This window comes from Somniosus microcephalus, unplaced genomic scaffold (genome assembly GCF_052327205.1).
Source record: "Somniosus microcephalus isolate GS21.2 unplaced genomic scaffold, FLI_Smic_1.0 unresolved_chr1, whole genome shotgun sequence".
NCBI classification, from domain to species: domain Eukaryota; kingdom Metazoa; phylum Chordata; class Chondrichthyes; order Squaliformes; family Somniosidae; genus Somniosus; species Somniosus microcephalus.
This window is the reverse complement of record NW_028225179.1, coordinates 14503300-14528492: the sequence shown is the minus strand read 5'-3', so window position 1 is coordinate 14528492 and position 25193 is coordinate 14503300. Positions and strand designations below refer to the sequence as shown.

General features: G+C 44.8%; 1 non-coding gene across 1 annotated transcript; it reads right to left on the bottom strand.

Annotated features, from left to right (window-relative positions):
• Window positions 1-1160: 1160 nt before the first annotated feature.
• Window positions 1161-1255, bottom strand: trnai-uau (transfer RNA isoleucine (anticodon UAU)). Its single transcript has 2 exons — window positions 1218-1255; window positions 1161-1196 (listed from the first exon to the last, which is right to left on the bottom strand). It is a non-coding gene; the product is annotated as a tRNA-Ile (tRNA).
• Window positions 1256-25193: the final 23938 nt, after the last annotated feature.

The following is a 25193-nucleotide window of genomic DNA, read 5'->3' as shown; positions in this document are numbered from 1 at the left end:
TTCCTGGAAAGACGGCACCACCGACAGTGCAGCACTACCTCAGTACTGTACTGCAGTGTCAGCCTGGATTATGTGCTCAAGTCTCTGGAGTGGGGCTTGAGTTTGCTGCCGCTGAGCCACGGCTGACACCTAAACTCAGTTCATTCGGCTGGAGTGAAATGATGGAGATAAAGGGAAAAATGATAATGGAGTCAAACATCAACTTGGCGCCCTAGAGAAATCGCGCATCGTAATCGGCCGCCCTTTATAAAAACCGCCCGAGTTATGTTTCCATCGATTTCATAAGCAATGATAATCAGGCCTGTCTCTAATGGACGGGGTCGTGGTCAGTCAAAGATCACTCTGTGTCTGTTTAAACCGGGTGCGCTCACAATCCCGGATCATTTAGTGCGTTAGTCTATTTTAAAGAAAAGCGATTCCAGTTATGATGACCGAGTTGGGGAGTTTTATCTAAATGCGGCGGGGCTCATCTGGGATGTGAACCCAAAAGCTCTCGCATTTTAATTTGCGAAATATCCCTAAGCGAAAATCATGCCCCAAGACCAAGGAGCCGTCGATTTTTGTCTGAAGTTGCATTAGGTTTCTCTAATAGTTCTCTTCTAACCCAGTTCGCAGAGGTCGAGTTCATTAATTTGAAATATGTTTATCTTTTCCTAAATCGACTTCTTTATATGAGCAGTTTTCCTCAATCTGCTCACTATTCTCCCCATAACAAGAAGGTCGGTGACAACCTAATTGTGGATATGGTGTTTGGGCGATTGTCTGTACGTAACTTCTGTCCTAGTAATTCTCAACATCATGTTCAGGTGAATCGTTGTTTGTGTTCAACATGATGTCGGAAACGTGTACAGATAACTCCTGAGTTTACACATCTTCTCGCTTGTGCCAAAGACTTAAGTCACTGCTTTGAAATCGAATCTATTTCCTGCACATTATTCTTCGCCTGATAGTTGCTGGTTTAACAGTTAAAACTGGCCCCACCTTCCCTCCTGTCAATAAGTAATACTGAAGGGCTCCTTTAATACTCAAATCCCTTATTGGAACACGGTGGGCCTGAGGAACCTAAGTGCCCACGTGGAACAGCTAATAAGTAGATGGTTTGCGGAAACACCATTGTACCTTCTGCTCCGGTCGAAGTATCACACCACAAAAACATTAGCTGCTCTAGGTGAGGCTCGAACTCACAACCTCAGCATTTCTCCAAGTCTGTACTGTTATATAAGTACTGCGCGCTAACCGATTGCGCCACTAGAGCTGTGCTTGATATGCATTAGTTATCCGTGCTCATTTACTTGCACATTTAAGGTTGTCTAATCGTGCGGGGGTGCAATGTTGTTTAATTGAGGCGCATTGGCTGGGTTTATATGAAAGAGTGAAACAGGAGTTACTCTCATGTGTTGGCGAGCTGGTGAATTTACCAAAGGCTGCAGCAGATCCTGGTGTCATAAACACTGAACATTTTTACCCAACTCCTAAAATACAGTCTGCAAAATGAGAACCGATGAAAATTCATCATATGCAAAACAAAAAAACGTTTTAAAATTTTGCCCATGATTCGTTAACCATGTGGGTTACTGGTTGATTAATGACGATAACAACAAACTTCTCACACAGTCTAATGAGATGTATATAATAAATAAACAGTTTTCTTAATTTTAACTCCTCGACATGGAATGGAATCGGTATCGCAGGGTAAGAGTATTTATAGATTACAATTGTTGTTCTGAGCTGTTTCTCTAATTATTTAATGAGCAGCAGTTTCCGAAGGTTATCACTTCCGTCTAAAGTACAACATGTCCCTGGTTCAATCGTGTTTTGCAGGTAGAGTTTAATAAAATACATTAAGGGCCACGCAGTATTCTACTTTTCTCTATACAGTTCTGTACATACTCAAAATCTACAGATATACCGACTGTGTGAGAGATCATTACAGGACCCTGCAGCGCTGCCTTTGTTAATAGCAACAGTTCGGAGCCGCATTTCAGAAGCGGCAACAAACCCATGAGTTGGTTTGCTGGTCCCCAGCTCCCGGAGTGAGTGTGGCCGCGACAGCAGCAAAGTTCAGGCCGTGTGTCCGGTCCCGCTTTCGCCAAGCACCCGCTGCCGGTGGAAAGCAGCGATTGCAGCCTCAGAGAGCAAAAACTGCCCATTGCTGTGAAACAAGAAATCACTGAAGCAGAGGAGCGCATAGATTTGCATCTGCAGCGTTTAGGTGAGGATGTAAAGTTTGATTTCGATCGACCCGTTGTTGTTGGAACCGCTGAAATTGAATCTCTCTCCGGCAGATGTTGCAGCTTTACGTATGAAAAGTGCCCTCGAGGTGCAATCGACAAATTTGGAGCTGCTGTGTAGTGGGACAAGTTAAAGGATCAGCACAGTTAATGCCGAGAACAAATTAAACAGTAGCTCAGGTTGATGAACCTTGCACTAGTGAGAATCCTGGATGGAGATTTAGAGGAAGCGACAGTGGGAAGGGCTGTACTGCGATTCTAATACTTCTCCAAGCACATTCCAGGCAAGTCATCGACATTAAAAAGAGGGCTTAGAACCGGAATGGAACTGCGGGCACACGTCTCAGTCAAAATGCAATGGACAATACATGACAAATCTATTTGATTTTACGTTTGATAACCAGTTGATTGGGCCTGTATTCTAGACAGAGTGACTCTTAAGTCTAGGGTTATGAATCTCGCTTTGTGGATTGTAGATTGAAATTTGCGAAAGGTCCCACGTGAGCTTCTTTTTAACGTCGACTTCTAATATTGGACTTGCGCTCAAAACTTGTTCTAATCCGCCTAAGAAATTATCGTTCAGGACACAAATCATTCTCCATTAATCTCCAGCGGCTTAGGAGGAAGGTCAATGCAAATGTCATGTAAATATCATGGCTTTAAAGACAAACAATTAAAGTATTGTTTTATCAAACAATCACAGGTGATGGTTGTAAGTACATTTGTGTGTGTCCATATTAGATACGAACGTATTTGTGAGTTGCTGTTGTGTTAGATGTAAATGCATTTGCACTTCTTTTCGTTACAAATATATTTAGATGTTTCTGCATTATTTATTTTTCTATTCGGTGGGGGAATCTGTGTCAGTTATACATGTATTTCTGAGCGCTTCAAATGTCCAGTCCGGCCCCATTCTACCTTCTCATTGCCCCCACGTGGGACACGGCAGACCATCTGTTACATTCGGATACAAATTTTGCTTTTATTGATACTTAGAAAATGTGAGGTTTAGAAAGTAATAACCCTGCATCCATCAGCATCTCTGATACCCCCTGAGCATCCCGTACTCCGTCTGATAGTCCCTGAGCGTCCCTTACCTGCTCCAGAACGTCTTGAGTATCCCTTACCCTGTCTAGCACATCCGGAGGGTCCTTTACCCTGTCTGGTACATCGTGAGCGTCGCTCACCCTATCTGAAACATCCAGAGTGTCCCTTACACTGTCTGGTACATCGGGAGCGTACATTACCCAGTCTGGTACATGCGGAGCGTCTCTTACCCTATCCAATGCATCCGGAGCGTCCCTTACCCTGTCTGATACATCCGGAGCGTCCCTTACCCTGTGAGATATATCCGGAGCGTCCCTTACCCTGTTTGGTACAGCTAGACCGTGCCTTAAACTGTCTGGTATATCCGGAGCGTCCCTTACCCTGCATGGTAAAACAAGTGCGTCCCTTACCATGTATGGCAAATTCGGAGCGTCCCTGAAACTGTCTGGTACATCCGGAGCGTCCCTTACACTGTCTGTTACATCCGGAGTGTCCCTAACCCTGTCTAGTAAAACAGAAGCGTCCATTTCACTGTCTGGTAAATCCGGAGCGTCCCTTAAACAGTTTGGTATATCCGGGCCGTCCCTTCCCCTGTCTATTACGTCCAGAGCGTCCCTTACTCTCCTTGATAAATCCTGAGCATCCATTTTCCTTTTTGATAACCAGTTTGCCAAAATTGCATATTTTACCCCTCATCCGCAGCTATGTAGCGCTTCCCGTTGCTCACGCTCATCAACTGTTTAGGGAAAAGCATCAACTACCAGGTGAACAAAGCCAATTCTTCAGTTAGCCTCCCCAGTGCACTTCATTTCCCAAGGAATGTTCTTTTACAATTGGGCTGCTTTGGTTCCAAAGGCCGGCCCTGCTTTCGCAGAGCTTGTCTGTCGAGCGGTCCCGCAGGTCTAAATCTATTGATTGGTTTCAATGCACGAACTCAGGTTGGGGCGAATGGGACATGTGCCCCAGGAACAGCGGTGGGAGCAGAGCACATTTAGCGGTTTAAGTAGGTGAAAGTGAATGTTAGCAGGAAAGTTACGATGAAATTGAAGGAGGAAAGTAAAGGAGGGCCATGGATTGTGCAAGGAAGAGAAATCTGTGCCATGACTCGGATTCGGACCGAGGTTGCTGCGGCCACAGCGCAGAGTACTAACCTGTATACGATCACGGCGCCACACATCAACTACTGGAGCTCTGCTCTGACAATCACAAAGTAACACACGGCACAGCTTAGAAAAGATGGAGAATAGGTGAAGAGTTACAAATCAGCACCGCCATAAATTAGGAAGTGGTGAAATTCGACACAGGCCCCGCAGCGACTGGAGCCTTCATCCAGAATGGCAACTAGTGCAGCCGCAGTTACATTTAAAAGAATTTTAGCCTTTTCAGACGAGAAGCTCTCCCCTAGAGATTCATTAAAAAAATGGCCCCGCTGGGAGTCGAACCCAAGATCGTCTTTGGCCAGCTAAGGCACGGGGCCGAATCCCAAAACAATTTCTCATCTCTACTCATTGATATCTACCAGTTACCAGTCACTATCTTCTGGACTCTCAGGCCATTTTTTATTTCTCCCGCTCTCTTGTCTATTCCTCCACGGGTCCCGATGCTGTCTGTATCTCCCACTTAATTTAACTCAGTGTCAATCTGTGAGGTGATTCTGAATGATTACCCTATGTTTGTGTCTTATATGAAATAAATGAGGGGATCAGAAAATTCTTCCTCTAACACTGGTGAACTAATGAGCCAACATTTATAACAAGATATTATTATTTGTGATGCAGCAAATACAATATTCCATCTTGAAAGATTCAGGTTCAATTCTGTGCAAAGGAAACTTTGACCCCCAACGTGCTTGCAATTGGCCGCCTTTTAATTTGACGTCACAAACGCCACCATTGCACCTCAAGGTGATTAATATCTAAGAAACAGAGAAGTCATGCAGTGAAAGTGTATTTGTAGAAAGGGTTGTGAGACTGTGGAATGCACTGGCCCAGCAGAGCAGCAGATTTAAAACAAGGTTTAAAAACCAGCTGCGTGTGGGAGGAAGGGGAGAGGGAGGCAAGACAACCACAGAAGATCTCAACAGAAAATGCTGGAAAAACTCAGCAGGCCAGGCAACATCCGTGGAGAGAGAATTATTGTCAACGTTTCAGGTCGAAACACTTTGCCAAGACTGAAAAGCACAGGAAATGAAACAAATTAAAATGCCAGGTTGGGAGAGAACAAAAGAGAAGTGAAGAGACATTAGGAGATATAAAAATCGGGACGAGATGCTGATAGGAGTAGTGGAGACAAAAGATGGCTCGAGATTAGGTGTGAAATGCGCTGGCAGAATGGGAGACAGCTGCCATGTGGAAGAGAAAAAAAGGGGGGAGGGCAAAAATAAAGGTGTGGATAAAAAATATAAGTAAAAATGTAATGGGGCCGAGGTTATAATCTGAAATTTTTTAACTCTATGTTGAGTCTGGAAGGCTGTAAAGTGCCTAATCGGAAGATGAAGTGCTGTTCCTCGATCTTACGCTAAGCTTCCATGGAACAATGCAAATGGCCGAGGATGGTGAGGTCTGAGTGGGAATGGAGCGGTGAATTATAATGACAGGCGACTGGAAGTTCGGGGTCATCCTTATGGATGGAACAGAGGTGTTCTGCACAGCAGTCACCCAATCTGCATCTGGTCTCCCCAATGTAGAGGAGGCCACATCGTGAGCAGCGAATACAGTATACTAGATTGCAAGAAGTACAAGTAAATCGCTGTTAACCTGGAAGGGGTGTTTGGGGCCCTGGACAGTGGGAAGGAGGGAGGTATAAGGGCAGGTATTGAATCTCCTGCGCTTGCACCGGAAGGTGCCGGTTGAAGGGGAAGGGTTGTTGGGGGTGATGGAGGAGTGGACTAGGGTATCACGGAGGGAGCGGTCCCTAGGGAATGCTGAAAGGGGAGGTGACAGGAAGATGTGTTTGGTGGTGGGATCACGTTGGAGATGGCGGAAATGGTGGAGGATGAGCCATTGAATGTGAAGGCTGGTGGGGTGAAAGGTGAGGACAAGGGGAACCCTATCATGGTTCCGGGATGGAGGGGCAGGGGTGAGGGCAGAAGTGCGGGAGATAGAATGGACACGGTCGAGGGCCGTGTCAACCAAGGTAGAGGGGATTACTCGGTTTTGGAAAAAGGAAGACATGTCGGAAGTACTGGGGTGGAAGGTGGCATCATCGGAGCAGATGCGGCGGAGATGGAGAAACTGGGAGAATGGAATAGAGTCCTTACAGGAGGTGGGGTGAGGAGGAATTGTAGTCCAGGTAGCTGTGGCAGTCAATGGTCTTGTCGTGAATTTTGGTCAACAACCTATCCCCAGAGATGGAGACCGAGAAGTCGAGGAAGGGAAGGGAAGATTCGGAGATGGACCATGTGAAGGTGAGGGAAGGGTGGAAATTGGAGGCAAAATGAATGAAAATGTCTAGTTCAGGGCGAGAGCAAGAAACGGCACCAATACAGTCATCAATGTACCGGAAAAACTGGTGAGGGAGGAGACCCGAGAAGGACTGGAACAAAGAGTGTTCCACATATCCCACGAAAAGGCAGGCATAGCTAGGACCCATGCGGGTACCCATAGCAACACCTTTGATTTGGAGGAAATGAGTGGAGTCAAAAGAGAAGTTGTTATCGTACAGGGAAGATCACCTTGGAATCCAATGGCACCGAATCTGATTTAAATCCCCCACTGTATTTAAACACATTTAATGTCATATTCACATTTTGAAGCATTTGAGCAATATTTGAGTTTTAACATAGAAGATAGGAGCAGGAGTAGACCATTCCGCCCCTCGAGCCTGCTCCACCATTCAATGCAATCATGGCTGATCATCCAAATTCAGTACCCGGTCCCTGCTTTCTGCCCATACCCCTTGATCCTTTTTGCCTTAAGAAATATATCCAACTCCTTCTTGAATATATTTATTGAATTGGCCTCTACTGCCTTCTGTGGTAGAGAATTCCACAGGTTCACCAAACTCTGGGTGAAGAAATTCCTCCTCATTTCTGTCCAAAATGGCTTACCCCTTATCCTTAGACTGTGACCCCTGGTTCTGCACTCCCCGATCATCGGGGACATCCTTCCTGCCTTTAGTCTGTCCAGTCCTGTCAGAATTTTATAAGTTTCAATGAGGTCCCCTCTCATTCTTCTAAACTCCAGCGAGTATAAGCCCAATCGACCCAATCTCTCCTCATACGTCATTCCTGCCATCCCAGGTATCAGCCTGGTGAATCTTCGCTGAACTCCTTCCATGGCAAGAACATCCTTTCTCAGACAACGTGACAAAAACTGCACACAATACTCAAGATGTGGTCTCAGCAAGGCCCTGTACAACTAGAGCAAGACATCCTTGTTCCTGTACTCACACCCTCTCGCTACAAAGGCCAACATACAATTTGCCTTCTTAACTGCCTGCTGCACCTGCATGCGTACCTTCAGCGACTGATGCACGAGGACACACAGGTTTCGTTGCACTTCCCCTTCTCCCAATCTATTGCCATTCAGATAATAATCTGCCTTCCTGTTTTTGCCACCAAAGTGGATAACCTCGCATTTATCCACGATATAATGCATCTGCCATGCTTCTGGCCAATCACCCAACCTGTCCAAATCATCCTAGAGTTACTCGGCATCCTCCTCACAGCACACACGCACACCCAGCTTTGTGTCATCTGCAAATTTGGAGATATTACATCAAATTCCCTTTTCTAGCTCAGTGATATATATTGCGAATAGCTGGGGTCCAAGGACTGATCCCTTCGGTACCCCACTAGACACTGCCTGCCACTCGGAAAAAGACCCGTTTATTCCAACTATTTGCTTTCTGTCTGCCAACCAGTTCTCTATCCAAGTCAATACCTTACCCCCAATCCCATGTGCCTTAACTTTACACTCTAATCTCTTATGCGGGACCTTATTGAAAGCCTTCTGAAGGTCCAAATACACCACATCCACTGGTTCTCCCTGATCTATATTACCAGTTACATCCTCAAAAAATTCCAGTAGATTAGTCAAGCAGGATTTACCTTTTGTAAATCCATGTTGACTTTGTCCGATCCTGCCACTGTTTTCCAAGTGCCATGCTATTACATCTTTTATAATGGACTCTAGCGTTTTCCCCACTACCGATTTCAGGCTTCCCCGTTTTCTCTCTACCACCTTTTTTGAATAGTGGGGTAACATTAGCTACCATCCAATCCATGGGTACTGTTCCAGATTCCATCAAATGTTGGAAGATGATCAGCAATGCATCTACTATTTCTCGGGCGAGTTCATTAAGTACCCTAGGATGTAGATTATCAGGTCCTGGGGATTTATCGGCCTTCAATCTCATCAATTTCCCCAACACCATTTCCCTACAAATGCTGCTTTCTTTCAGTTCCTCCCGTTCGTCAGACCCTCTGTTCCCCGACATCTCTGGGATGTTATTGTTTCCTCCTTTGTGAAGAAAGAATCAAAATATGTATTTAATTGGTCAGCCGTTTCTTTGTTCCCCATTATAAATTCCCCTGATTCTGACTGCAAGGGACCTACGCTTGACTTCACCAATCTTTTTCTCTTCACATATCTATAAAAGCTTTTACAGTCAGTTTTTATGTTCCCTGAAAGCTTACTCTCATATTCTATTTTCCCCTTCTTAATTAATCCCTTTGTCCCCCTTTGTTGAATCCTAAACTGCTCCCAATCCTCAGGTTTACTGCTTTTTCTTGCCAATATATGTCCTCTCCTTGGATCTTATGCTATCCCTAACTTCCCTTGTTAGCCATGGCTGAGTCACCTTTCTGTTTTATTTTTATGCCAAACTGGGACGAACAAATTCTGTAGTTCATCTATGAATGTTTGCCATTGCATATCCACCGTCAACATTTGAGTGACATTCTCCAATCAATCCTACCCAACTCGCGCCTCAGACTATCATATTATGATCGCTCCGACCCAAGGGGCCTCGTACAACAAGATTGCTAATTAATCCTTTCTCGTTACATAACACCCAGTCTAAGATGGCCTGATCTCTGGTTGGTTCCTCGACATATTGGTCCAGGAAACCATCCCGTAAACACTCCAGGAATTCCTCCTCCACAGCATTGTTACTAATTTGGTTAGCCCAATCTATATGTAGATTAAAGTCACCCATGATGACTACTGTGCCCTTATTGCACGCTTCTCTAATTTCCCTTAACGCTGTCTCTGATCTACATTATCTGCTTTATGTATGTGAAATTATCATTGCTGAGAGTAACCATTCTGTGCAGGATTAGTGGCTCTTTGCTTTGGAAGTGTGTTTTGCGTTCTGGGACTTCACATCAATTAAAGGGCAAGCGGTACTGGGTTCGAATCCCGGCACGCGCCCCAAATACTTTAATAGAAGCACTTTCCTCGGCCAGGAGATTTTCAACAAGTCTTCAAATAATAACTGCCTGAAAATCAGCGTGTGTTCAGTATATCGCAAGAAAACGGCAATTTTATTATTTAAAGCAGGAATTCAGTCCCAGAAGTACCGAAACTCTGAGGTAAATATGTAAATCCATTTGTTTCCAGAAGCCTGCTCCACATTTTCCACATTGTCAATCTGGGAGGACGGGCAGGACATGCGTGCTGTAAAGGGCCTTTATTAACGGTTGTTTCTACCGTTTGGAAACAGAAATACTGAAATAAAAAGGACTTTTGGATGACTCCATTTGCATAATAATGTTAGTTCGAGGTTGGTGAGAGGGTAAAGTCCCAGGACTGTTAATCCAGTTGGAAGATACGTGGCCTGAAAATGTTACAGTCCCCAAGTTAGAGGATATTTTCTCTCCCTTTGCTAAAATTCTCCCAATTTCTCAACCTAATATTTCACCCAGCTCTAATGGAAAGAAGATGGAATCGAGAGCGCCTTCCTCCTTCCTCCCTTCCTTCCCTCCTTGCTTCATTCCCTTCCTCCTTGTTCGTGGCTTCCGGCCTCATTGGCCAATGCGGCTGACTTTGATTTTAACTCTGTGATCGACATCTTATCAGTTCCAGTCCTAACCTCGTCTTTTTGCAGATTTATTCCAGTCTATCTGATGGAAACTCTCCAACATTTAATAAAACCGCCCATTAATGCCTGTGAGTTATAACAGGCTTTTTCAAGGTGAAGGAAATATTAGAGGAACAGAACAACTCCTGCACCAATCGAAATAGAGTCAGTGCCCAGCTCTGCTGTTCAGGGCAATCCTCGCCTCCTCGTTTTTCATTTTCACGTTGATGGGAAAATCTGAGAGCGAACTCCAATCTACACGGGCTTTACACTGGTTAACAGACATAAATCAAAGAGCAGGGATAAACGGGTCGTTTTGAGGATGGCAGGCATTGACTAGTCGGGTACCACAAGGATCGGTGCTTGGACCCCACCTATTCACCATCTATATCAATGATTTGGATGAGGGGACTATATGTAACATTTCCAAATTTGCTGGTGATACAAAGCTAGGTGACAGGGTCGATTGTGAAAAGGAAGTGAGGAGGCTTCAAGGGGATCTATACAGGCTCAGTGAGTGGGCTAGAACATGGCAGATGGAAGATAATGTGGATAAATGTGAGGGTATCCACTTTGTTCGAAAAAACAGAAAGGTGAACAATTGGGGAATGCAGATGATCAAAGGGATGTGGGTGTCCTTGTATATCAGTCACTGAAAGTTAATGTGCAGGTGCAGCAAGTCATTAGGAAGGCAATTGGTATGCGGGCCTTCATTACAAGAAGGTTTGGGTACAGGAGTGAAGAAGTCTTACTCCAAATATATAGGGCATTGGTGAGGCCACACCTGGAGTACTGTGTACAATTTTGATCTCCTTTCCTATGGAAGCATATACTTGCCATAGAGGGGCTGCATCGAAGATTCATGAAATTGATTCCTCAGATGGCAGGACCATCCTATGAGAAGACATTGAGTAAACTAGGCTTATATTCTCTTGAATTCAGAACAATTAGAGGGGATCTCTTTGGAGCATGCAATATTATTATAGGGTGGATGCTGGGAGAATATTTTCCAAGGCTGGGGAGTCTAGAACCAGGGGCCACAGTCTCAGGATAAAGGGTAGGCCATTTAGGAATGAGATGAGAAGACATTTCATCACACAGAGGGTGTTGGATATTTGGAATTCTCTAGCCCAGTTGGATGTGGAGGCTCTTTCATTGGGTATATTCAAAATAGAATTCGATAGTTTTCTGACTAGTAAGGGCATTAAGCGATATGCTGATAGGGTCGGTGAATGGATTTGAGGCAGAAATCAGCCAAGATCTCAATGAATGGCAGGGCAGGCTCGAAGGGCCGAATGGCCTACTCCTGTTCCTATTTCTTACCTTCTTATGTTCTTACACCACTTGAAAGATTAACGGAAAAAGCAAATGATGAGGGAGCTGGAAGAAAGGGTTAACATTATCCTTTGGAAATGAATTTAATTTCAAACATTTACCGATAACAGACCAGTGCAGTTTTCTGATTCGCAACAAGTCAGTACATTTTATTTCTGTTAATCTTTATCCCTGCTCCCACTCTTCATAAAGAACACAGGGTCCCGTGCCACGGGCATTCAAAAACATTTCAATTATGGCCAACCTCCTGTAATCGCTGCTTTCACCCTCTAGCGATCTTTCCATTTATCCTCTATTTATTTCAATTACACACTTCAAAAGACTTGTTAAGATTAAGACAGAACACTTCCGATCTAACTGCAACATAACAGCAGGCCAATAGCTCATATTTAAACCCCCGTTGGCAGCTAGGTAGCGCTGCCTGTCGCTCATGCACTGCAAAAGTTTTGGGAAAAGCGCCAGCCAGCATCAAAACAAAACCCACTTCTTCAGTTAACAAGATATCACAAGATTCTCTGAGGAAATTTCGTGAACAATCCGGCCGCTGTCCTTCTAAAGTCCAGTCCTGCTTTCGCAGCACTTATCTGTCAAGTGGTCACACAGATCTAAGTGTATCGACTGGTTGTACACTGGTGCAAATGGGACATGTGCCCCCATGAACCGCGGTGGTAGCAGAGAGAACTTAACCACGTAACCACATGAAAGTGAATATTAGATTTAGGTAATACCACAGGCAAGTGACAATGAAATGTAAGGAGGCAAGTAAAGAATGGCTACTGATTGTTGAAGAAGGAAAAGCTGGGAGAAGAGGCGGGTTTCAATTATGGAGCATCAAGGTCAGGCATGTGAGAGCGCGGGTTTAAAAGGAGTAAATAGGTTTTCACCGCCAACAAAACATCATTTTTCATGTCATAAAGATTGATTTTTCAGTCTGTTCCATTAGCAGGTGCCGCAGAGGACAGAAGATGCAAAGCGAGCTGTGACGTGATTTAAGTTTGAACCGAGGTTACTGCGGCCAGAATGCAGGGCACTAACCATGATACCATCACAGCGCCACACGTCGGCTTCGCGTATTTTTTCTGACCACAGCATAGTTGCGCACGACACGGATATTTTTGCTGTTAAATATGAATGAAATGCGCCGTATGTTTGCAGCTGTTGATGTTTTTGTCCTGTTACTGTTATAGGAACATAGAATCAGCAGGAGGCCATTCAGGCCCTCGAGCATGCTCCGCTATTGAATTAGATCATGGTAGATCAGTATCTGAACTCCATCTACCTGCGATGATTCCATAAACCTTCACATCCTCGCCGAACACAAACCTACCGATTTCATTTTGAAATTATCAATTGACCCCCAGCCTGAACAGCTGTTTCGGGAATAGAGTTCCAGATTCCCACTGCCCTCTGTGTGAAGAAGCGCTTCCTTACATCATCACAGAACGGGGTTGCTCTAATTTTACGGTTATGCCCCATTGTGCTGGACCCTCCCAACAGAGGAAATAGATTCTCTCTCTCTTACACCTATTTGTTTGCAGCTCTGACCGAAGTTCACACCCCAGAACATTAACTGTCCCTCTGATCGTGTCCCGCCAATTTGGATTTGGAGTTCATGCCTCTTTCCCTGATGATTCTTTGCGCCCTGTCTCTGCAATTGGATTTGTTGCAGATTCCTGGCAGCAGGCGGCAGAAGCAAGTGGGATACGGGTGCTGATAGGGAATGCTGCTTCTCAAGGCTGTCTCACAACCCGCGGGAGCTGGCGGGGGTTTGAAAGCCTTCATGTGTCACACAATTAGAATTGATGACGTTGTATCTTAAAATACCACCCTATATCAATCAAATCAAATCAAAATCAAATCAACTTTTATTGTCATTGTTAGTGCACAAGTGCAGTAGAACGAAATGTAGGCTTGCGGCTCCCGAGAGTGTACATTTGAGACGCAACAGGATTTCGGGACGATTGCAAAATACTGCAGATGCTGGAAATCCGAATTTCGGTAACCCGGCTGACTCCAGATCATAAGACTGCCTGCTCGAATCACGCCCAGATCACGGCAACTTTTATACCAGTATAAATCTAAACCGCTCACAATAAATACTGTCAGCTTTCAATGTTTAGTGGACGATTTTCCCCGAGCGATGCATCTGATCCTCTCATTAATTCGTTTGTATAAACTTTGGGAAAAGACGGAGCTGGAAATTATTAACAGGGAAATCATCTGAACATATCTTCAAGTCTCCCGGTCGCCCACAAAGAAGCTCAATCTCACCGATTCAGAATCACTAGCTGTAAACGGCTCTGTTGCACAATGGGTAGCGCATTTGACTTCTAGTGTAATGGTTGTGAAAGGTCATTTAAAATTTGAGGGTTTGAGTCCCGCCAGAGTCGCTGTTCAGTCAGGTTTTGGTGATGAACTTTTAAAGCAAAACCACATTGATGTCTTTCAAGGACTGAGAATCGCCAATGAGGTCAGTTGAGTTGTAAACAATTATCATGTCAGCTTCAATCTGCGCACATTCTGCAACTGTACAAAGACATCATTTGAACCTGGGAACCTCTCCCATAGAAACCAACGAAACCCCTCGAACGAGATTCAAACTCTGAGACAAACAAGCCGCTGGTAAACGAAGGTGTAAGATTTCTTTCAGACTGCTTCTGTCCTTCCAATCTCGAGTTCCTATATAATGTACCGCAATATCAAGTGGTACCCGAAATATTTCAAGTCAACAATATCATCCTTACTTCACCGGTTTCGGTCTGAAAATTCGAATTTCACTTTTTAAAGACGTTCCCTGCCGTCTCAGTCATTGTTTCTTTCTTTACCCTTTCCTGCTGGTGCGGCAGGTTAGATCAGACTTGGCAGTTGAAGGAAGCCTGAGACGTCCATCAGTGGAAAACACAGAGAGACAAGACACAGAGACGTGAGACATTGAAAGATAGCGTCTAGCGGTATGATTCTCGCACAGAAAAATCCATTGATTTAAAAGCGAGAGGCGAGGACCCAAATCCCGGATGTGCCCCCTCTCTTTAATCAAAAATCCCCAATTCCCTCAGTTTGGCGACATTGCAGAAGATTTAAAATAATAACTGTTAAAAATTCCGCGATTTTATAATTAAAAGCGGGAATTCAGTCCCAGATGTGCAGAAACTGTGAGGTAAATATGTAAATCCGTTTGTTTACAGAAGACTGCTCCACATTTTCCACATTCTCAATCTGGGAGAGCGAACAGCACATATCTACATGTCTGCCGCTCACCCACAAAGCAGCACAAACTCACGGATTCAGAAACAGCTCATAGATGAAGAATGAAAGATAAACACAACCAGAGAAACCTGCAAAACTGAAGTCAATGGGAATCAAGGGGAAAACTCTCCATTGGTTGGAATCATACCTAGCACAAACTGAGTTGACTGTGGTTGTTGGACGTCATTCATCTCAATCACATGACATCACTGCAGGAGTTCCTCAGGGCAGTGTCCTAGGCCAAAACATCTTCAGCGGTTTCATCAATGACCTTCCCTCCATCATAAGGTCAGAAGTGGGGATGTTCGCTGATGATTGCACACAGTTCAGCACCATTCGAGACTCGTCAGATACTGACGCAGTCCGTGTCCATATGCAGCAAGACCTAGACAACATTCAGACTTGGGCTGACAAGTGGCAAGTAACATTCGCACCACACAAGTGCCAGGCAATGACCATTTCCAACAAGCGACACTCTAACCATCTCCCCTTGACATTCAATGGCATTACCATCGCTGAATCCCCCACTATCAACAGCCTGGGGGATACCATTGATCAGAAACTGAACTGGACCAGCCATATAAATACTGTGGCTACAAGAGCAGGCGAGAGGCTGGGAATTCTGCGGCGAGTGTCTCACCTCCTGACTCCGCAAAGCCTTTCCACCATCTACAAGGCACAAGTCAGGAGTGTGATGGCATACTCTCCACTTGCCTGGATGAGTGCAGCTCCAACAACACTCAAGAAGCTCCACACCATTCAGGATAAAGCAGCCCGCTTGATTGGCACTCCATCCACCACCTTCAACATTCACTCCCTCCACCACCGGCGCACTTTGGCTGCAGTGTGTACCGTCTACAAGATGCACTGCAGCAACTCGCCAAAGCTCCTTCAACAGCACCTTCCAAACCCGTGACCTCTACCACTTAGAAGGACAAGGGCAGCAGACGCATGGGAACATCACCACCTACAAGTTCCCCTCCAAGCCACACACCATCCTGACTTGGAATTGTATCGCCGTTCCTTCACTGTCGCTGGGCCAAAATCTTGGAAATCCCTTCCTAACAGCATTGTGGGTGTAACTACACCATATGGACTGCAGCAGTTCAAGAAGACTGCTCACCACCATCTTCTCAAGGGCAATTAGGGATGGCCACTAAATGCAAGCCTAGCCAGCGCCGCCCAAATACCATCAAGGATTAATTATTTTTTTTTAAATACATGTAACACAGTAACAACGAGGATGCGATCCCAACCCTGAAAGAATTTCAACTTCACCGCTTATCCTGCCCGTGCACACAGATCTACAATGTTGAAAATGTACAATCAGCTTAATGTAAGCAACAGGCCTTCCGTTACTTCAGGTGAGGACTGTCAAAAATGGTCGGTTTCACGCCAGATTCAGAATATAAAAAGTGTCGTCCAGATAATTAAACGACCGTGGTAAGATTTGAACCTTCAATCATCGGATAATTGAAGAATTATGCAACCGAAGTCAGATGCCTTATCCATTAGTCTATGCGTCCGCTAATGTCACTGAATCTCTTTTTATGGGGCGAGTGAGCAGGTTCAAGGAAAGTGTTCGAAAAAAGAAGTGGATTGAGGAAAAGATAAAAATATTTCAACTGAATAAACAGGTCCTCTGTGAGCTGGATTCGCACCAGCGCAGTGAAACTCAATCCAAATGGGAGGATGGCATCGGCGGCTCGTTGGTCTAGGGGTATGATTCTCGCTTCGGGCATTTCACGATTAAAATGCGAGAGATCCCGGACGAGCCCCGACACATTTTTTTAAACTCAACAACTCGGTCATCAAAGCTGAAATCGCTCTGCTTCTAAAAAAACGGCATGATCCGAGATTGTGAGCTCTGCCATTTCAAACAGACACAGAATGATTCGCAACTGACCACGACCCCGCCCATTATAGACAGGCCTGATTTTCAAAGCTTATGAAATCTATGGCAACATAAATCGGGCAGTTTCTATAACGATGCCCGGTTTAATCTTGGACACCAAGTTGAAAATTTACTCCATTATCATTTTTCTCATTATCTCCGTCATTTTACTCCAGCCAAATGAACTGAGTTTACATGTCAGCCGTGGCTCAGCGGTAGCATACTCAAGCCTCACTCCAGAGACTTGAGCACATAATCCAGGCTGACACTCCAGGGCAGTACTAAGGTAGTGCTGCACTGTCGGCAGTGCCGTCCTTCTAGTAAAATGTTAAACTGGGGCTTCAGATCCCATGAGAGAATGCTGAAAAGAACGAGGATTTCTCGCGCATTATTTACCTCTCAACCAAAGGCCCTAAAACAGAAAATCTCGTCATTAAGTTTGATAAATATTTATGAAATTAAATTGCCCCCAAAGGAGAAATTTATCTTTCTGCTCCCTAATCATTTGCCTCTGGTCTTTTCATTCGCTGCCAATGTCAGAGGAAGGAAGAGAGTGTTCTCAGTCTCCGATTCACGATCTCATCTCCACTTTCATTGAAGGTGGGCTGAGAAATTTCTTGGAATATTTTAATTTTAACAAGATATGAGTAATGCAGGGGCACAGACCAGCAACACCAGTGCAATTTTCTCGAAATTGTATTTCAAGTAAGATTCAGTGAAATGCTTGGAAAATGCATCAGCATCAAACGTGTAATACAGTAACGACGAGAATGAAATTCGAACCCATGCGTGAAAAGCACAATGGATTAGCAGTCCATCGCCTTAACCTCTCGGCCACCTCGTCGCACCGATGCAATGTTCTCAGACATTACATTTCTTGCTTTTTACATCTAATTAGAACTACCCTGAAAGAAATTCAAATTCACCGCTCATCCTGCCCGTGCACACAGATCTGCAATGTTGAAAATGTAAAATCAGCTTAATGTAAGCAACAGGCCTTCCGTTACTTCAGATGAGGGACTGTCAAAAATGGCCGGTTTCACGCCAGATTCAGAATATAAAAAGTGTCACCCAGATAATTAAACGACATTTGTAGGACTTGAACTTTCAATCTTCTGATAACTGTAGAAGTTGCAACCAAAGTCAGATGCCTTATCCATTAGTCTATGCGGCCGCTGATGCTACTGCATCCCTTTTTATGGGGCGAATTGTGAGCAGGTTCAAGGAAAGTGCTGGAAAAAAGAAGTGGATTGAGGAAAAGATAAAAATATTTCAACTGAATAAACAGGTCCTCTGTGAGCTGGATTCGCACCAGCGCAGTGAAACTCAATGCAAATGGGAGGATGCCATCGGCGGTTTGTTGGTATCGGGGTATGATTTTCGCTTTGGGCATTTCACGATTAAAATGCGAGAGGTCCTGGGTTCAAATCCCGGACGAGCCCTGACACATTTTGTTAAACTCAACAACTCGGTCATCAAAACTGAAATCGCTCTGCTTCTAAATAAACGGCATGATCCGAGATTGTGAGCTCTGCCATTTCAAACAGACACAGAATGATCCGGGACAGTGAGCACTCCTGGTTCAAACAGACCCAGAATGATTCGCAACTGACCACGACCCCGCCCATTATAGACAGGCCTGATTTTCAAAGCTTATGAAATCTATGGCAACATAAATCGGGCTATTTCTAAAACGATGCCCGGTTTAATCTTGGACGCCAAGTTGAAAGTTTACTCCATTATCATTTTTCCCTTTCTCTCCGTCATTTTACTCCAGCCAAATGAACTGAGTTTAGGTGTCAGCTGTGGCTCAGCGGTAGCATACTCAAGCCTCACTCCAGAGACATGAGTGGATAATCCAGGCTGACACTCCAGGGCAGTACTGAGGTCGTGCTGCACTGTCGGCAGTGCTGTCTTTCTAGTAAGACGTTAAACTAGGGCTTCAGATCCCATGAGAAAATTTATGTTTCTGCTCCGTAATCATTTGCATCTGTTGCCGCTAGTCTTTCATTCGGTGCCAATCTCAGAAGAAGAAAGAGACGGTTCTCAATCTCCGATTCGCGATCTCTGCTCCACCTTATTTCAAGGTAGCTGAGGAATTCCATTGGAATGCTTCAATTTTAACAAGATATTAGCAATGCAGGGGCACAGACCAGCAACACCAGTGCAGTTTTCACGAAATTGCATTTCAAGTAAGATTCAGTGATAATGCTTGGAACGTGTATCAGCATCAAACATGTAACACAGTAAAGATGAAGTTGGAATTCAAACCCACGCGTGCAGCACACAATGGATTAGCAGTCCATCGGCTTAACCTCTCGGCCACCTCGTCTCACCGATGCACCTGATTATCATTCCTTCTGAAATCGCTGGAAACATAAATCAGGCAGTTTCTAGAAAGGGTGGCCGATTATGATGCCCGGTTTATTCTACGGTGCCAAGTTGAAAGTTTACTCCATTATCATTTTTCCCTTTATCTCCGTCATTTCACTCCAGCCAAATGAACTGAGTTTGGGTGTCAGCCGTGGCTCAGCGGTAGCAAACTCAAGCCCCACTCCAGAGACTTGAGCACATAATCCAGGCTGACACTCCAGTGCAGTACTGAGGTAGTGCTGCACTGTCGGCGGTGCTGTCTTTCAAGTAAGACTTTAAACCGGGGCTTCTGATCCCATGAGAGAATGCCGAAAAGAGCAAGGATTTCTCGCCCATTATTTATCTCTCAACCAAAGATGCTAAAACACAAAATCTCGACATATAGTTTGATCAATATTTTTGAAATTACCTTGCCTCCTAAAGGAGATATTTATGTTTCAGCTCCCTAATCATTTGTCTCTGTTGCCGCCAGTCTTTCATTCGGTGCCAATCTCAGAGGAAGGAAGAGAGGGTTCCCAATCTCCAATTCTCGATCTTTGCTCCACCTTCATTCAATAGTTGAAGAATTCCAGTGGTCTCTTATAATTTTAACAAGATGTGAGCAATGCAAGGGCACACACCAGAAGCACCAGTGCAGTTTTGATGGATTTGTCTTTCAAAGCCTATTTTAAGCAAGATTCAGTGAAATGCTGTGAAAGTGTATCAGTATCAAACATGTACCCCAGTTACAACGAGAATGAGATTCGAACACACGCATGTAGCGCACAATGGATTAGCCGCCCATCACCTTAACCTCTCGGCCACCTCGTCGCGCCCACGCACCGCTCTCAGCCGTTCCATTTCCTACTTTTTGCATCTAAGCAGCAATACCCTGAAAGAAAGTCCACTTCGCCGCTTATCCTGCCCATGCACACAGATCTGCAATGCAGAAAATGTACGATGCTCGGTTTATTCTTGGACGCAAAGTGGTTTCAGTGTATTTCTGTTTAGATGCAAAACGCAGGAAAGGGAAAGGCTGAACGCGGTGCATTTCTGCAACGAGGTCGCCGAGAGGGTAAGGCGATGGACTGCTAAGCCATTTTGCGCTCCACGCGGGGGTTTGAATCCCATTCTCGTCTATTACTGTTTTAGCAGTCCATTGCCTTAACCTCTCGGCAAGCCCGTCTCACCGATGCAGCGCTCTCAGACATTCCATTTCCTGCTTTTTGCATCTAAGCAGAAATACCCTGAAAGAAAGTCAACTTCACCACTTATCCTGTCCGTGCACACATATCTACAATGTTGAAAATGTACAATTAGCTTAATGTTACTTCAGGTGAGGGACTTTCAAAAATGGTCGGTTTGAAGCCAGATTCAGAATAGAAAAAGTGCCGCCCAGATAATTAAATGACCGTGACAGAGCTCGAACCTGCAATCTTTTGAGAGCTGAAAAATTCGCAGCCGAAGTCAAACGCCTTAGCCATTAGGCCACACGGCTGCTGATGCTACGAAATCTCTTTTTATGGGGAAAATTGTGATCAGATTCAAGGAAGCTGTTCGAAAAATGAAGTGGATTGAGTAAAGGATAAACATATTTCAACTGAATAAACAAGTCCTCTGCGAGCTGGGTTCGGACCAGCGCAGTGAAACTCAATGCAAATAGATGAATAACAGCGGCGGCTCATTGGTCTAGGGGCATTGATTGTTGCTTTGGGATTTTCACGGTTTAAAATGCGAGCGGTACCACGTTCAAATCCCGGACGAACCACGCTGCATTTTGTTAAACTGAACAACTCGGTCATCCAAGCTGAAATCGATCTACTTTTCAAAAAAGGGAAAGATCCGGGACTGTGAGCGCTGCCGGTTTAAACAGACACAGAATGATCCAGAGGCTTGAGCACATAATCCAGGCTGACACTCCATTGCAGTACTGAGGGAGTGCTGCACTGTCGGCGGTGCCGTCTTTCTAGTAAGACTTTAAACCGGGGCTTCGGATCCCATGAGAGTATGCCGAAAAGAACGAGGATTCCTCGCCTATTATTTGCCTCTCAGCCGAAGACACCGCGTAGCTAACGTGTTAGGCTTAGTATCTAATGGACGTTTGTCAGCGTAGGTTCGATCTCCACTTCAGGTAGATGCTTAGCCAATGGCGATTGAAAGGAAAACCAATGCATATTTTGATAAGAAGCCAATTGAACCCTTCAAACAGCGTTTCTTCATTTACATTGGTGTTCTGAACATAGCAACAAGAAGAGTCCATTCAGCCCCTCGAGCCTATTCGCCATTCAATTACTTCATGGCTGAGCTGCGTCTTAACTCCATCCATCTGCACTGACTGCATATCATTTTAACGCAGGTTTAGCAGAGATGGCATATACTGCTATTTTGTGGGAGAGAGTTCCACACTGCTACCAACCTTCCTGTGAAGTAATGCTTCCTAACTTCTTTCCCGAATGGCCTGCCTCTGATTTTTCGATTCTGTCCCCTTGTCCTAGCCTCCCCCACCAATGGCAAAAAAAGTATTCTCTCTATCTACCTTATCAATGCGTTTCAAAACCTTAAAAACCTCAATCAAATGCCACAACCTTCTATATTCCAGGAAATACAAGCCCAGTTTATGTAATCTCTCCTCATATGTTAACCATTGGAGCACTGGTAACGTTCTGGTGAATGTGCACCGCACTTCCTCCAAGGTCAATCTATCCTTTTATCGGACGGTGCCCAGAGCTGTACACAGAACTCCAGATGTGGTCTAACCAGATCTCTGTATACCCGTAGAATAACTTCCTCTCCTATATTTTCTAGCCCCTCGTTATACAGCCTATCATGCTGTGAGATTTTTTGATTATTTCTGTACCTTACTGCTACATTTTACTGGTCTGTGAACATGGAGCCGAAATCACTTTGGAACTCCGCTGTTCCGAGCTGTGCACCATGTAATTAATACTCGGGTCTGCTATTTTGGTTTAAATGAATGACTGCATACTTACCTGCGTTGAAATCCATCAGCCACTGTTTTGCCCATTCACTTAATCTATCTATATATCTTTGCAATTATATGCTGCTCCCTACACGCCTTACCGTACCACCAACCTTTGCAACATTGGCAAACGTGGATATTTGGCTCTGTATTGTGTTTTCTAAGTCATTAATGAGTATAGAAGGAACCATTTATTTAATATCAACATTTATAAACGGGCCATGTTGGTACACCCTGGCAGGTTCTGTGGGGAGAGGAAGGTGGGGTTAACATAGAAACATAGAAGATAGGAGCAGGAGTAGGCCATTCGGCCCTTCGAGCCTGCTCCGCCATTCAATGAGATCATGGCTGATCATCCAAATTCAGTACCCTGTCCCTGCCATCTCCCCATATCCCTTGATCCCTTTAGCCTCCAGAAATATATCCAACTCTTTCTTGAATATATTTAATGAACTGGCCTCCACCGCCCTCTGTGGCAGAGAATTCCACAGGTTCACCACTCTCTGGGTGAAGAAATTCATCCTCATTTCAGTCCTAAATGGCTTACCCCTTATCCTTAGACTATGACCCCTGGTTCTGGACTCCCCGGCCATCAGAAACATCCTTTCTGCATCTACTCTGTCCAGACCTGACAGAATAGTATAGGTTTCGATGAGATCCCCTCTCAATCTTCTAAACTCCAGTGAGTATAAGCCCAATTGACACAATCTCTCCTCGTACGCCATTCCTGCCATCCCAGGTATCAGCCTGGTGAATCTTCGCTGCACTCCCTCCATGGCAAGAACGTCCTTCCTCAGGTAAGGTGACCAAAACTGCACACAATATTTAAGGTGCGGTCTCACCAACGCCCTGTACCACTGCAGCAAGCCATCCTTGTTCTTGTACTCGAACCCTTTTGCTACGAAGGCCAACATACCATTTGCCTTCTTAACCGCCTGCTGCACCTGCATGCTTACCTTCAGCGACTGCTGCACAAGAGCACCCAGCTCGATGACCATCTGTTCCTACAAATAATCATCACGCAAGTGTTAGTCGTTTCTAAATAGTTAAAAGAGAACTCGCACTCCTAAAGCACTTTTCACGACTTTGGGACATCCCAATTGCTCACCAATGCTCAGTTTGTGTCCCGACGGGACCACTAGGTCCCAGACCTCTTTACATCCTTGATCCTAACATGGAGAAAGGAGCTCAATTCTAAAGGCGAGCTGAGAGTGATTGCTCTTAGCATCAAAACAGCATTAGACCAAGTGTTGCATCACGGAGCCCGAGTAATATTGAAGTCAATGTAATTTGTGCGGGAACGCGGGGGGCGGGGCGTGGAAACGCCACTGCTGGAGACATACCTAGCATAAAGGAAGATGCTTGTGGTTGTTGGAGGTCAATCATGTCAGCACCGGGACATCACTCCAGGAGTTAATCTTCACCTGCTCCATCAATGACCTTCCCTCTATCATAAGATCAGAAGTGGGGATGGTCAGCGATGGTTCCATTCTCATCTCATCAGAAAATGAAGCAATCCTGGCCTGCATGCAGCAAGACATGGACAACATTCAGGCTTGGGCTGATACGTGGAAAGTAACAATCGCGCTACACAAGTGCCAAAGCTTCTTCCACAGCACCTCCCAAAACCACGACCTGTATCTCATAGAAGGGCAAAAGCTGTTAGCGCATGGGAACACCACCACCTCCAAGGCATGCACCATCCTGACCTTGAAATATATCGATGTTTCTTCATTGTCGCTGGGTCAAAATCCGGGAACACTTTCCCAAACAGCACTGTGGGTACCTTCACCTCACGGACTGCAGTGGTTCAAAAAGGCACTCAGCACCACCTTCTCAAGGGCAATTAGGGTTGTGCAATAAATGATGGTTTTCCAGCGACACCCACCTCCCATGAATGGCAATTTTGTTAAATTGCTTTACAGAAAATGAAGTACTTTTTGAAGCATACTCACTGCTTATAATGTAGGAAAACACGGCAGCCAATTTCTACACAGCAAGATCCCACTAGTGCTGTTGGCTGTTGGACACATATATGCCCAGGACACCTCGGAGAACTCATTACCTGTTAGAATCATAGAACCTTAGAAATGTACGGCACAGAAGGAGGGCCATCGGCTCGGGTCGAAAGAGCGATCCAGCCTAATCCCACTTTCCAGCTGTTGGCCCATAGCCTTGCAGTTTACGGCACATCAAGTGCATATCGAAGTACTTTTCAAATATGGTGAGTGATTCTGCCTCTACCAGCATTTCAGACAGTGAGTTACAGACACCAGCCAGCCTTTGGATGAAAAAAGTTCTCCTCAACTCTCCTCTGATCGTTCTAACAATTACTTTAAATCTATGCCTCCTTGTTATTGACCTCTCAGCTAACTGAAATAGGTGCTTCCTATCCACTCTAGCTCGGCCTCTCATTATTTTATACACCTCAATTAAGTCTCCCCTCCACCTCCTCTGTTCCAAAGAAAACAACTCCAGCCTATCCAATCTTTCCTCAGGGCCAAAATTCTCCATTCCTGGCAACACCCAGAGGACAACAGAGGACTCAGATTGAATGTAATTGGCAAAAGAACCAGAGGGGAGATGAGGAGATTTTTTAACATTGCGAGTTCTTATCATCTGTAATGTTCTGCCTGAAATGGTGGTGGAAGCAGATTCAGTTGTAACTTGCAAAAGGGAATTGGATAAATACTTGAATTGGAAAAATGTTCAGGGGTATGGGGAAAGAGCTGGGAATAATTGGATTGTTCTTTCAAGAGCACGACGGGGCAAATGGCCTCCTTCTGTGATGTATGACTCTCTGATTCTCTGAAAGGTTTTATTAAATGATTCATGTAAATGAGGCAGTTATTTGGCGGCTCTACTATCTAATTTTATTTCTGTATACAAGTGCCTGTTCTGTTTCAAGCTGATTGAAATGATTCGGGGTTCGGTACCAATGAAGCTCAAGTGAAATTCTGATACACGGCGTGGTGGCCAAGTGGTAAGGCGTCTGTCTTGTAAACTGAACGTCATGGATTTGGACCCACAACTGCGCCTGGGGCGATTTTGTTACATTTAATTTGACATTTTTAAGTTTTCTCCT